At 41.3% G+C, this 14,508-nt stretch overlaps 1 protein-coding gene across 21 annotated transcripts in view; it reads right to left on the bottom strand.

Annotated features, from left to right (window-relative positions):
- The window catches only part of LOC144336347 (uncharacterized), a 69,993-nt gene that overhangs the window by 37,681 nt on the left and 17,804 nt on the right, over positions 1–14,508 (bottom strand). The window contains exon 1 of one of the 21 annotated variants that reach the window (XR_013408033.1): positions 599–726. The exons of the other annotated variants lie outside the window; for them this stretch is intronic. The gene's annotated coding sequence lies outside the window, so the exon portion shown is untranslated. Of the gene's footprint in view, positions 1–598; positions 727–14,508 lie in introns of those variants that run through there. 21 annotated transcript variants of the gene reach the window in all.

Consider the following 14,508-nt stretch of genomic DNA (forward strand, 5'->3'; position numbering starts at 1 on the left):
CTTGAGGCTCAGCAAGTTCCTCCTTCACCTCCCTAGTGCAGCTGCAAAGTTACAAGGTTTATACAGAAACATGGTTTCCCAAGGATGTGGAATATGTAGTATAGATAAATGTAAAAGACTGATCAACTGCCTTTGTTCTTGCTTCTGTAAGTACGCTTCCTGCATCATGTAGCTTCCAGCCACTGACTGCTTAAAAGGTGGCTGCTTTCTTTGTCTGGGGCTCAGACTTTCCTGGACACTAGTCCTACTGAGTTAGGTGATCACCTTTTAATAAAGACCTTTCCTGAACTCACTCTGTTCGGTCTCTCCCATCTTTGATTGTCCCGCAACAATAATAATTATAAAACAGAAAGACTGCTTTAACTTGTTGCCCTATCCCAGTGACCTGATGAATACACTGGGAACAGTCCTCCATGCAGGGAAAATCAGTGAAAGTCCTTATTATATAAGACCAAATTTTAAGGAGAATAAGTCCCATGATAAGTTTCCTCATGCTTCAGCCATGCGTAGATGAGTCAGCTTCTGGGTGTAACAGGAGCAGGGCTTGTCGTCCTTCTCAGAGTCACTTTGCAGGGGTTATCTGGGCTTGCACTCTCACCTCCCAGGTCTCAGAGGCTGCAGGTTTCACATGGCTGTGATGGATCCAGGCTGGGATTCCTTCTATCTTTACAGCTGTGGGGGTGATCAAGATGACGGTCTGGGGTCTTTCCACCATGGTTGCAAGGGGACTACATTCCAATCCTTGATCCACACTTGATCCCCTGGGGAGAAAGGGTGAACTGGGGAGAATAAGCTGATGGGGCACCTCTCATTTACCCAGGATGAAATTGTTTGAGCAATTTCTCCTCAGGCCTGTAGCTGTCATTGTAACTCAATTTCACCTAGCTCTTGTGGAGTGTCTGGGAGTCCCTGTAGTATGGGAGGGGGTCTATGATACAATATTTTATAAGGGGAATATCCTATCCTTTTAGAAGGGGTACAGCTTATTTCAAACAATACCATCGGGAGAGCCTGTATCTATTTTAATCCTGTTTCCTGACACACTTTCCCTAAGCTATTCTTGATAGTCCGATTCATTTGTTCCACCTTTCCAGAACTTTTAGGTCAGGAGGCAGCATGCAGTTTCCATGTGATCCCTAATACCTTTGCTGTCTTCTGTACCAAGTCAGCCACAAATGCCTGCCCATTATCTGAGCCAATTCCTAAGAGCAGTCCAAATCTAGGAATAAGATCTCGAAGAAGCATACAGGTTGCTTCACAAGCTTTCTCAGTTCGTGTTGGATAAGCCTCCACTCACCCAGAGTAGATACACATGAGAACTAGTAAATACTTGTTACCTCCACACTTGGGCATTTCTGTGAAGTCCACCTGGAGATCTTCAACGGGAGCTGCTCCATAAACTTGTATGCTGGGCAGAATGGCTGGACCCTGCCTCGCATTGAACTGTCGGCAGGTTACACACCACTGCGCCACTATTTTGGCAAGGGCTGACAAATGCGAGATGTAGAAGTACTGGCCTATCAACTTTTCAAGTGACTCCTGACCTAGACAGGTGGTTTCATGCACAGCCAGTACAACTGCTGCTCCCAGCAGCTATGGCACAGCTACTTTCCTATCTGGTAACCAGGTCCATCCTTCTTCCATCACCTGTCCTCCCTCTGCCTGTAGAAAGTCCTTTTCTTCTTTAGAATAAGTAGGTACAAAGTCAGGTGCTTGAGGGGGACTATGACTGATGCCCAGTAGGGGGCAGATGCTGCTTTTTGAGCCTCTGAGTCACCTTGGGAGTTTCCCAAGGCAACTGAGGTGGAAGCTGGCTGGTGTCCTCTGCAGTGCATGACTGCCACCTTTTGAGGTTTCCACACTGCTTCTAATAATTCCAAGATTTCTTGCTGATATTTTATGTCCTTTCCCCTAGAGTTCAACAGGCCCTTTTCTTTATATAATGCTCCATGTACTTGGAGGATTAAAAAGGCATACCGGAAGTCAGTGTAAATGTTTACAGCCTTACCTTCACTGAGTGCTAAGGCCGGAATTAAAGCAATGAGCTCGGCTTTCTGGGCTGAGGTACCTTGAGGCAATGAGTCGGCCTGAATGACAGCGTCCAGGGTTACCACTGCCTATCCCGCACACCTTTCTCCTTGTGCTTTGACGAAGCTGCTCCCGTCCATGTACGGCTCCCAGTCCATTGATGCCCAAGGTGGGCCCCGGAGGTCAAGTCTGCTCGAGTAAACTGAGCCTAACACCTCTACACAGTTATGCTTGACAGGGCTCTCTGATACCGGGAGCAAGGTGGCGGGGTTCAGGGTGTTACAAACTTCAATGGTTATGCAGGGATTTTCACAGAGCAAGCTTTGGTACTTTGTTAGTCTAGCATTCATTAGCCAATGATGTCCTTTGGTATTCATTAAAGTCACCACAGCATGGGGGGCCTTCATGTTCAGGTTTTGCCCAAGAGTTAGTTTATCTGCTTCTTGTGCTAGCAGGGCAGTTGCTATTAAGGCCCTCAAACCCGGGGGTCAACCTTTAGAAACCCTGTCTAGTTGTTTAGAGAGGTGAGCCACTGGCCTTGGCCAGGGCCCCACAGTCTTGGTCAAAACCCTAACTGCCATTTTTTCTCTCTCTGACACATATAGTGTAAATGGCTTTGTCAGGTCAGGCAGACCCAGGGCTGGGGTTGACACAAGTTTTTCTTTTAACTCATGAAAAGCCTATTGCTGTTGGGACCCCCGTTCAAAAGGTTCCGTGTCACCCCGCTTTGTAACTTGGTACAGAGGTTTGGCCAGTACTGCAAAATTTGGGATCCATAACCTGCAGAACCCCACACAGCTCCTAAGAATTCTCTCACCTGCCTTCTGGTCTTAGGCTCTGGTAGGTTGCAAATGACCTGCTTTCTTTCTGATCCTAGGCTATGCTCCCCATGTTGGATAGTAAATCCTAGGTAGCATACCTGCTGTCTGCAGATCTGAGCTTTCTTCTTGGACACCTTATACTCACAGTCCTCCAGGTGCCAGAGCAGGGTGTCTGTTCCTTTGGCGCACCCAGCTGCTGTGGGGTGTCCCAGCAGGAGGTCGTCGACATACTGGAGCAACACACAGCCTAGGTCTCTGGTGGGAAACTTTTGCAGGTCTCGAGCCAGGGTCTCCCTGAAGATAGTGAGGGAGTTCCCGAACCCTTGGGAAGCCGGGTCCAAGTGTACTAAGTGGTGACACCTGATCCCAGATCTTCCCACTGGAAAGCAAACAGTTTCTGGCTCTCAGGAGCTAGTCTGGTGCTAAAGAAAGTGTCCTTCAAGTCCAGGCAGGTGAACCAGCTGTCCTCAGCTGGTAGTAACCCTAACAACATGTATGGGTGAGGTACCATTGGGTGCAAAGTCATTGTAGCTTGGTTAACCAAGTGCAAGTCCAGTACTGGTCTGTAATCCTTGGTTTCTGGATAGAAAACAGACACAAGAGGCGTGCTGCAGGGAGACTTGACAGGGGGCTATAATTCCATAGGTCTTCAGGCGCTGGAGATGGATCTGGATACCTTCAAGAGCTTCTCTGGGTACTGGGTACTGTTTCTGCCTGACTGGCTGGGCCCCAGGCTTAACTTCTATGAGTATAGGGGCTTGGTTGACTGCTAGCCCCAGAGAATTATCTTCCACCCACACCCTTGGCCACTGCTTAGCTGGTACTTCAGGCATGTGCTACTATGCCCTGCTAATTTTTGTATTTGTGGTAGAGATGGGGTTTGACCATGTTGGCCAGGCTGGTCTTGAACTCTTTACCTCAAGTGATTGGCCCGCTTTGGCCTCCCAAAGTGCTAGGATTACAAGAGTCAGCCACCATGCCTGGCCCTCTTTTCTTTATGAATTACCCAGTGTCAGGTATTCCTTTACAGCAAGGCAAGAACACACACAATCCCACAGGACAAAATAAATACCCATAAATCCATATGGACATAAATAAATAATTCAATAAATAAATATATGAGAGAAGAGACACTTCTTCCTTACAGAATTCCAGTTAATCAATGTAGAAGGAATGAGTAAAATAAAAAATCCCCACTAGAACACCACAGTAGTAACTGTTGACAAGATCCACCAATGAATGCGAAAATCAGCAGGCAAAAGTTTGAGAAGAAACAGGATGCTAGCACAGTCTCAAAGCATCACTCCAAGATGTCTGTCATTTACAGAGGGAGAAAAGTAACTTTACAGTAATGAAACGTGGGAGAGTCCACCTTAACCAAGTGATCGTGGTAAATATCACTAATAAGCCACGTTGTCATCCTGTACCCCTGATAGGAAATAACAAGAGCATTTCACCTTGTGATCTTCTTCCCCAAACCCCATCACTGTAGTCTAATCATGAGGAAAACATGGACAAACCCAAACTGAGGATCATTCTACAAAACACCTGGCCAGTACTCATCAAGAGTCCATGAAAGACAAGGAAATACAGAGCAACTGTCACAGATAGGAGGAAACTGAGGGGACATAGAAACAAATGCAACATGGGATCTTAGATTATATCCTGGAATATTAAAAAGGCATGGTAGGGGGTGGGAGGGGATGGTGAAAATCAAAGGGCTATAGTTTAATTCATAGTATTGTATCATAGTTTAATTCATAGTATCGTATCAAAGTTAATTTCTTCATTTTGATTATTGAACTACAGTTATATAAGTTTTTAACATCAGCGGAAACAAAGTGCTCTGTAGTATTTCTTCAAATTTTCTGTAAGTCTAAAATTATTTCAAAAATAAAATAAATACACACGCATCCACAAAATACTAACTATGGAGAGGTGATAATGTGTTGATTAGCTTGATTTTGATGGTCATTTCACAATGCATGTGTGTATCAACCATCGAATTGTACACCATATATAATTTTTATGTCAATAAATCTGTTAAAATATATAAACATAAATGAATAAAATAAAAAATAAATTAAAAATAAGAATAAGCTCCACCTGAAGCGCTACTTGCATAGTGCACATGGAAAACCACATCCTGCTGCTGCTGGCTGGAGGACTTGAACACCATTCAGAATTTCCCCTAGCCCTGTGCAGCTCTTCATCTAAAATCATAACTACAAAATTGCTGGCAAGGTACTCTCCTTGGTCCTCAATTTTCCACACCTATAAAATGAAAATGTTAGGAAAAAAGATATTATTCTTTCTCAGTTTTTTTTTTTTTTTTTTTTTTGAGATGGAGTCTCACTCTGTTGCCCAGGCTGAAGTACAGTGGCACAATCTCAGCTCACTGTAAGCTCTGCCTCCCGGGTTCACGCCATTCTCCTGCCTCAGCCTCCTGAGTAGCTGGGACTACAGGTGTCCGCCACCATGCCTGGCTAAGTTTTTGGTAGTTTTTGTAGAGACAGGGTTTCACTGTGTTAGCCAGGATGGTCTCGATGTCCCGACTTCATGATCTGCCTGCCTCGGCCTCCCAAAGTGCTGGGATTACAGATGTGAGCCACCGTGCCTGGCCTTTTTCTCAGTTTTGAAATTCTGTGCTTCATGCTTCATAATTCTCAACTCTTCTTAGCTTGGCCTTCATTGGCAAGTTAAGCTAACAGCTTTGGTGTAGAAGTGACAGAGATTATATATACCAGTTTGGGGCTTAGTATGTCACCACATTAACCAAGGACAGTCAATGTATGTGGCAGAGGTAATTTGGTTCTTAGTTTTCTTTTTTGTTTTCCTTTTTTCTTTTTGAGACACAGTCTCACTCTGCACCCAGGCTGGAGTGCAGTGGCACGATCTTGGCTCACTGCATCCTCCGCCTCTGCTTCAAGTGATTCTCCTGCCTCAGCCTCCCAAGTAGCTGGGATTACAGGGATGCGCCACCACGCCTGGCTAATTTTTATATTTTTGGTAGAGACAGAGTTTCACCATGTTAGCCAGGCTGGTCTCGAACTCCTGACCTCGGGTGATCCACCCGCCTCAGCCTCCCAAAGTGCTGAGATTACAAGTGTGAGCCACCGCACCTGGCCAGGTTCTTAGGTTTCAATATCTCAGAAAGCTAATTAACGATCTTAATCTCATTTAAATCTCTTGATTTTATACACAGTAATAACAGTGAACACATGGTGAATTTCAGCTCATCTAACTCAGAAACTTCATTTTAGGACAATATTTCAAACACCTTTCCCATCTAGGCATTTTTCAGTAGCAGACATGTGGCACACCTGACTCCCTTCACTTCCCTCTTAGTGAAGGTTTAGGGATTAGAGATGTACTCAGAGCCAGAACTCAGTGGCCTAAATCACCAGTCCTTGCATTACTACAAGCTCATCTAGAGCATAAAAGATCAATTCTCTTTATGCCCATTGTGATGCTGGAAACATTACTTCTCTCCTCAGTTGCTGTTTTTCACTTAGCATCTCATTTTGAAAATCTTTGTTTCTCTGTGGCCACTATGACATTTGCTCCACTGAGCTTTCTGGCTTTAATTTTTGTCCCCTCAATCAGTTCCAAATGCCCTACTGAAGTAGCCCCAGAAACTTGCATTGCGATTCCACTCTTCAATGATTTCTCATCGAAATATTAACCAGCATCCAACATTCCTGCATTTGTGGTCATCTTGTCAGTACATCTCGCTGACCTACATGAAGAAATTCCTATTCCTTTTACTCCAGATTATCCATATAATTCTTCTTCAAAGCTACTCTTGGGATATACTGAGGAAAGTACTTCACTTTTGGAGTCTGCTGATCTAGGGTTTAAGTGCTGGCTGCACCACTGAGCAAATTTCAGAAAGGTATTAAATTCCTATAAATGGGAATAATGTCTACTTTATAAGATGTCTCAAAAATTCAGTGATAATGTATGTGATATTCACAGCACAGGGTCAGTCTGTCCAGCAGGACCCTGCTACTGGTGGCTAAGAAGATGATGATAAGTACCTATGGGGTGCCATGAACAGAGCAGTCACCTCTACTGACCTCAGCCACAAAACACTAGCCCTTCTAGCTTCCCTGGATCCTTTGTTAACTGTGCTTTTTTCTGGGATAGTATGTGTTTCTCTATTTGGCTTGAGAACTGAACAATCCTTCAAAGGGTTGAAGTATCGTTATTATATGTATGGTCTGTGCTTTATCATACTAATTTTTTTTGGAGGCAGGGTCTCCCTCTCTTGTCCAGGCTGGAATGCAGTGGCATGATCACAGATCACCGTAGCCTTGAACTCATGGGCTCAAGTGATCCTCCTGTCTCAGCCTCCTGAGTAGCTGGGACTATAGGCACACACCACCAGGTCTGGCTAATTTTTTTTTTTAGAGATGGGGTCTCACTATGTTGCCCAGGTTGGTCTCAAACTCCTGGGCTCAAGTGATCCTCCCATCTCGGCCTCTCAATGTGTTGAGATTACAGATGTAAGCCACCTTGCCCAGCCCTAAATTTTTTTTTCTTATGGTAAAATACACAAAAATGTACCATCCTAACCATGTTTAAGTGTGCAATTCAGTGGTGTGAAGTACATTCACATTGTTATGTAGCCATCACTACTATCCATCCCCTGAACTTTTAAAAAATCATCCCAACAGAAAGTCTATACCCATTAAACACTAACTCTCTATTCTCCCCTACCCGCAGCCCCTGGAAACTACTTTCTGTCTCTATGAATTTGCCTATTCTAGGTTCCTCACATATGTGGAATCATGTATTTGTCCTTTTGTGACTGGCTTATTTCACTTAGTATAATGTTCTCAAGGTTTACCTATGTTGTAGCATATATAAGAATTGCACTTCTTTTTAAAGCTGAATCATAGTCCATTGTAAACATATACCTCATTTTGTTTATCCATTCATCCACAGATGAACATTTGGGTTGTTTCCACATTTTGGCTATTGTGACTTTATCCTATTTTACATTCTGCAGCAATTTACATCTTTATTTTCAGAACTATTAAGTTTCCTCATATTAACAGTCACAGGAAGAGAGTCATGAAAGACTTTTATTTGATTTCATTTTTTGGCCATTTATTCTTTTTTTTTTCTTTTGGCAGTCACAAAGACTGGGATTTCTAATTCTAGTTATGATAAGTAGACAATTTAAGCCATTTATTCTTTTTTCTGTTTCCTTTTCAAAAGAAGAAAATAGTATTTTTATAAAATATGATGTCAGTTTGGTCTATTTTTATGTGTGTTAAGGAGAGCAACAATAGACAAAAGAACAACAATATAACGATTAGGTATTTCGTTTTTTTTTTAAAGTAGAAGATGGGGCAATAGATAGCCTGCCTCTTCTCTAACCAATTTGTTAACTGTTTAAGAAATTGACAACAAAGAATATGGCATATGGAGGCCAGAATGTTATTATTATTATGAACAAAGCTGATTTGGGAGAATGCAGCTTATCTCTACTTGCAGGCAGACGGCCATCTTAATTCTACACCCCAGAATTAAACAGGTCTCCCAGCCACTCACAGACAGGTCTCCTGCAGGGAAGGAAAGATTATCAACTGACAAACAGTCTGATTAAATTGCTTGTCTTTTATACCTGCTATGGTTTGAATGTGTCTCCTCCAAAACTTAGGTGTTGCTAATGTGATGGTATTAAGAGGTGGGGCCTTTAAAAGGTGATTAGGCGACGAGGGCTCCTATCTTGTGAATGGGATTAGATGCCCTTATAAAAGGGCTTGAAAGAGGGAGTTCATCCCTTTTTGTCTTTTTGCCTTCTGTTATGAGGACACAGCATTCTTCCCCCACTCCTCAAGATGCAACAGTCAAGCCACCATCTTGGAAGTAAAAAGACCAGACCCTCACCAGGTAACTGAACCTGCCAGTGCCTTCATCTTGGACTTTCTGACTTCCAGACCTGTGGGGAAACAAATTCCTGTTCTTTATAAATTACCCAGTCTCTGGTATTCTGGTATAACAGCTTAAAACAGACTAACACTTGCCCTCAACCCACCTCTCTGCCTTGGCACCCATCACACTGTGTAGCAATGAATCTTGGCCTGTCTCTTCCCTATGAGCATGTTGCCTTCATCCATTCTTCCACTCCCTCAACTGGTTTTATTGAGTGCCTATTTTGGGCCTAGCAATATGCTAGGTCTTGCATTCAAGACCTCACAGAGGTGACAGAAACTGACACAACCCCTACCCTTGAGGAAAGCAGCATAGAAAAAAATATCATAAAGGAGACAGAGTGCGGCATTGACAATAAGAAGGGCAGAGTGACTTCACAAAGTGGGGGAAGGCTTTTCTTGGGAAGTCACATTTTTGATGATGCCTCAAGGTTAAGGAGTACTTCACCAATATATTATACTCTGGTGTCCAGTAGAGGCATTGTATGTAGCAGGGCTCAGTAAATGCTTAACAAATGCATGAATGAGTGATATATGTGAAAACACTTTATATGCAGTCAAAGTACCACACAGATGTTAACCATTATCAAATAGTTAATATGGAGAGATCTACTTTTATTCAGCTTCTCTGGAACACCCAAAAAGATATATGGCAGTGTCTGGAGACATTGTGAGTTGTCACAACTGGAGTTGAGGGGAGATGTGGTAATGGCATCTAGTGAGTAGAGACCATAGTTGCTACTAAACATCCTACAATATACACAGCAATCCCTCAAAATGTCAATAATGCCACTATTAAGAAATCTGATTCTAAAATAATTACTGCATTTACATGTGCATTCATCTGTTTTACAGTGGAGAAACATTTCACTGTATAAACATAATACAATGAATGCTAACATTTTTGTATTCATTCATTCAACAAATAATTACTAAACACCTACTATAAGATGTCATAGTCCTCAAGACTGTGGCGGATTTTTATTTTATTTGTAGAGAAAAGGGGCTTGCTCTGTCTCCCAGGTTGGAGGGCGGTGGAAGGATCATAGCTCACTGCAGCCTTGAACTTCTAGGCTCAAGTGATTCTCCGGTCTCAGCTTCCCAAGTAGCTGGGACTACAGACATGTGCCACCACTCCCAGCTAATTTTTCTAATTTTTGTAGAGACAGGGTCTCACTATGTTGCCCATGCTGGTCTGAAAGTCCTGGCCTCAAGCCATTCTCCCACCTCGGCCTCCCAAAGTGCTAGGATTACAGGCATGAGCCACCACATGGATTTTTAAAATATTAAAGACACATCCTCGACCATCTGGAAGTATGTGAGATACTTTAAGAAAGTTACTAAGGTTCTAAATAAATAAATGTGCTAAAAGCTCAGGAGAGACCACACCTGACTGTGAAGAGGAAAGGCTTTACACATCCCTAAGGGCTTTGGAGAGTAGAAGCATTTACAAGAGTGAAGGGGTGGGTCTCCAGAGGCACAGGGAATGGCAGAACTGGAGCACTGGGGTATGAAAAGACACTGCATCAGGGAGTATGGAGAAGCCCAATTTGCCTCACGTCCAGGACTTGACTTGAAAATAAAATCAACGCAGTGAAAAATACAGATAAAAATCAAGCAGAGCTGGGCACAGTGGCACGCCTGTAATCCTAACACTTTGGGAGGCCGAGGTGGGCTGATCACCTGAGGTCGGGAGTTCGAGACCAGCCTGACCAACATGGAGAAACCCCATCTCTACTAAAAATACAAAATTAGCTGGGCGTGGTGGCGCATGCCTGTAATCCTAGCTACTCAGGAGGCTGAGGCAGGAGAATCACTTGAACCCGGGAGGTGGAGGTTGCGGTGAGCCAAGATCTTGCCATTGCACTCCAGCCTGGGGCAACAAGAGCAAAACACTGTCTCAAAAAAAAAAAAAAAAAAAAAAAAAAAAGAAGAAGAAGAAGAAGTTAAGAACTTCCAAATGCTAGACTAAGTTCACTTATTAAAATTAAAAATTAATAGTATCCTAATAGCATCTTTTACTCTCTAATCAAGGCTAGTCCCCTGAGTCTATCCTTACCCCTATACACACAATCACATAGCATTTATATCTCCCTTTTGTTTTCTTTATTCAAATAATGCTCTCACCTCTATTTTTTAAGTGGCTAAAATCAGCATTTTTAATGCAAATATTAAAGTAAGCACCGTAACATTATATAAAACAGTTTAAGTGAATAATTGAATTAGAATGTTATATTCTAGTTTTTTCTATGAAAAGGATCATTAGTTTTGCAAAAAGAATTTAAAAAGCAAAAGGCAGACTTAACAAAAAGAGAAGCCCATTTACCCCTAGGTTCTTTGACTTCTTTTTATCAGATGATTATACCATCTGCCTTTAGCAAAAAAAAACTTTCAAAATTTGCACCTTAAAATACGCTAACAAAGTGCTAACATAGGGAAAACTGCCAACATTTTTAATCAGACATCAAGTGATGGTATATGTACATGGGGTACGTGGTCTCGAGTGTTTATTTTCTTTAGGAGCAAAGAAATGTAATTAACAATTGTTTTCATAATAAGAAAAATATGAAACCATGTCACTGGTATAAGGGTGGAGTATAGCATCTTTAGTGTAACTTACATGTTTAAACTCTACAAAACAAATATTTCATAAGAATCTCTAGAATTCCCTAATTATGATTTTTTTTTTTTTTTTTTTTTTTTTTTGAGACAGAGTCTCTGTCACCCAGGCTGGAGGGCAGTGGTGTGATCTCGGCTTACTGCAACCTCTGCCTCCCGGGTTCAAGTGATTCTCCTGCCTCAGCCTCCTGAGTAGCTAGGATTACAGGCATGAGCCACTATGCCCAGCTAATTTTTTATAAAATAATATACCACCAATATATTCTCATACACGGTATTAAGTGATAGTACTCTGGTTACTTTGAAGTGTCACTTCTGGTATATTCATCAAAAGAAGACAGAAATCCAACAGCTGGCAATAACACAGCAACAGTTACTGAAAAGGACTGTTAATGTTATCTGAAAGATTAAAATTGCATCTTGCTCCTTTAATTTTCAACTCATCTAAAAGATGAGGGCCTGGAAAGTACTGTGTTCATCACCACACTAAACCTGGCCACAGGGCACCCTATATTCACCCTTCATGTTCCTGTAACTATGTACACATTGTCTATAAAAAGTTCCTTGTTTCACCTGAAAAGCTGTACAGACTAGCATTCACATCTACTGAGAGCCTTCCTGACCTATGTAATTGTGTAGTATGAACAAAGACGCCTTTATAAAGCCAAAGGCCAAGCTAACAACAACCTGTTTCAGCCGAGACAAGCTGACCTCCGCTTCTGAAATTATACTTAATCATTCACCAAAATAGCTGCATGTAATAAACCACTTAAAGCAGCTTTTTTTAAAAAAGGTAAAGGGGGCTGGGTGCAGTGGCTCACACCTGTAATCCTGGCACTTTGGGAGGCTGAAGTGGAAGGATCACTTGAGCCCAGGCAGTTGAGACTGCAGTGAGCCATGACAGTGCCACTGTACTCCAGCATAGGCAACAGAGTAAGACCTCCAGCAAAAAAAAAAAAAAAAAAAAAAATTGGAGGGGCTAATTTTCTATTAATTCCCTTTTACACTTAATTCACGTTCACTGCTTGTACTTTCAAATGTTTCAATGTTTTTAAAAATGAAATTTTAAGTCTTGATTCTGGCAGATAGTTCTAGAATTGGCACTAGTACAATTCAGAGGATTTTATTGCAACCATTAAGAAACGATCTTATTTTCATTTAAGTCAAACACTTTAAAAGTTAACTTAAAACTTTGGTAGTTTGCTTGAATATTGTTCTCATATGTACCGGGAAGGCTCTCAAGATGTTAATATCCCAAAAGAGGATTCACAGGTTATCAGTAAGAATCCCTACTGTGGGGTCATTAGTTCCCAACATCATATGTATTACCATCCACCTCTAAAGTCTCCTCTGCATAGCACAGTTTACTTTTTTTCCAATGAAAGAAACTTCAAAATTAAAGAGATGTCATTACTCTTAAGCAATCATGATATCCAGACACCACCATCTTAAATGGTAAGTAAGATCTCACTTACCACTACAGGCTAACATGAAGGATCTTTCCCAGAGACTAAAGAGCTGGGGCAATTTATCGGCAAACTTTTGAGAACCATATACTTCAAGACTGTACTCATTAAATAATTGCTTCCCTGATCTTCAGAATGCAACCTTCCCAACATACCCTTACTGAGCTCTTTGCACATTTAATTGTTACATCAAATTCCTTTGTCTGATAATAGCTCAGTCTTCCTGAGCTCAACTGAATACATCTACCTTTGTTTTTAAAGTAAAATATTTTTATAATCATTTTTTAAACGCAAAAAATGGCAATGAAAGGAGAAGACCTCAGAAGTCTTCTCCCAAGTTTCTAACAGCTCATTTCAAATGCTTGTTGAGTACCTACTCTGAGCCAGAAACAGCGCTGGTACATAAGGACACAGCCTCTGTTCTTCTTAAAGAAATTAATCAGAAGAGACATTCCCAAAAGTAAAAACACTCCAATATGTGTCATGTGTAGTGACTGACCTGTGTATCAGGAAATAATGAGTTATCCTGAGGGAAATACGCTAAAATGTCATCAGTGGTGAGTCTGAGTGATTACTTCCTAAGCTCCTTTCTCTCTTCCAGGTTTTCTATGATATGTTATAATATGCATTTACTGCTTTTACAGCCTGAATAAAAATCTAAATAACCAAAATAAAACAATAGGAATAGTACTAGTAACATTTATCGACTTTTATTATATACCCTGTGTGCTACATGCTTCACATACATTATCTCACTTAATAGAATCACCCTATTAAAAAAAGACTATTATTGATATTTTAGAGAAGAGGGAGCCAAAATATGAAATAATTTGCTGGAAATGTCTTTTCAGCTAGAATTTTTACTTATTTCCTCAGAAATAAGCAGGGGTTGAGACAAAAACAATCAGTTGCATAAACAGAAAGAGTCGGAAATAGGTGCCATTTGTTGGATGTATAACCATAAGCAAGCAACTTAATCTCAGTGAGCCTCAGTTTCTCCTACTGTATTGTATTGTAAATGATTTAGTAGGCCCTAACTCATTTAGGGTTCTCAAGAATAAATGATATTATGTATAAAAAAAATCAAGAACCCTGTCTGACAAATAACTGACGAGAGAATGCTAGTATCAGTATCTTCATCAGTATAATCAGCCAAAAAACTTGGGCAAATTATTTAACATCTCTGGGTTCAGTTTCTCTACCTGAAAACTGGGGATAAAAATACCTACACCATGCAGTAACTATGAGAATTACATGAGATAATACACAGTACAGTGAAAAATTATGTAGAGTAAAATTCTTCTTTTAAAAATATATGAATATATATTACAAAATATATGAAAAGTAACAAGAATACATTCCAAGATCTACAATTTGTGGATCTTTATTTTTAACTAACCCAGTTAAAAAAAATAAACAATTCTCACTGTTATCACCACCACTGTATGAAGCAAGACATTAAGACAACAATTTTGGCCGGGCGCAGTGGCTCACGCCTGTAATCCCAGCACTTTGGGAGGCCGAGGCGGGCGGATCACAAGGTCAGGAGATCAAGACCATCCTGGCTAACACGGTGAAACCCCGTCTCTACTAAAAATACAAAAAATTAGCCAGGCATGGTGGCAGGTG

Source organism: Macaca mulatta, chromosome 17 (assembly GCF_049350105.2).
Source record: "Macaca mulatta isolate MMU2019108-1 chromosome 17, T2T-MMU8v2.0, whole genome shotgun sequence".
Lineage (NCBI taxonomy): Eukaryota > Metazoa > Chordata > Mammalia > Primates > Cercopithecidae > Macaca > Macaca mulatta.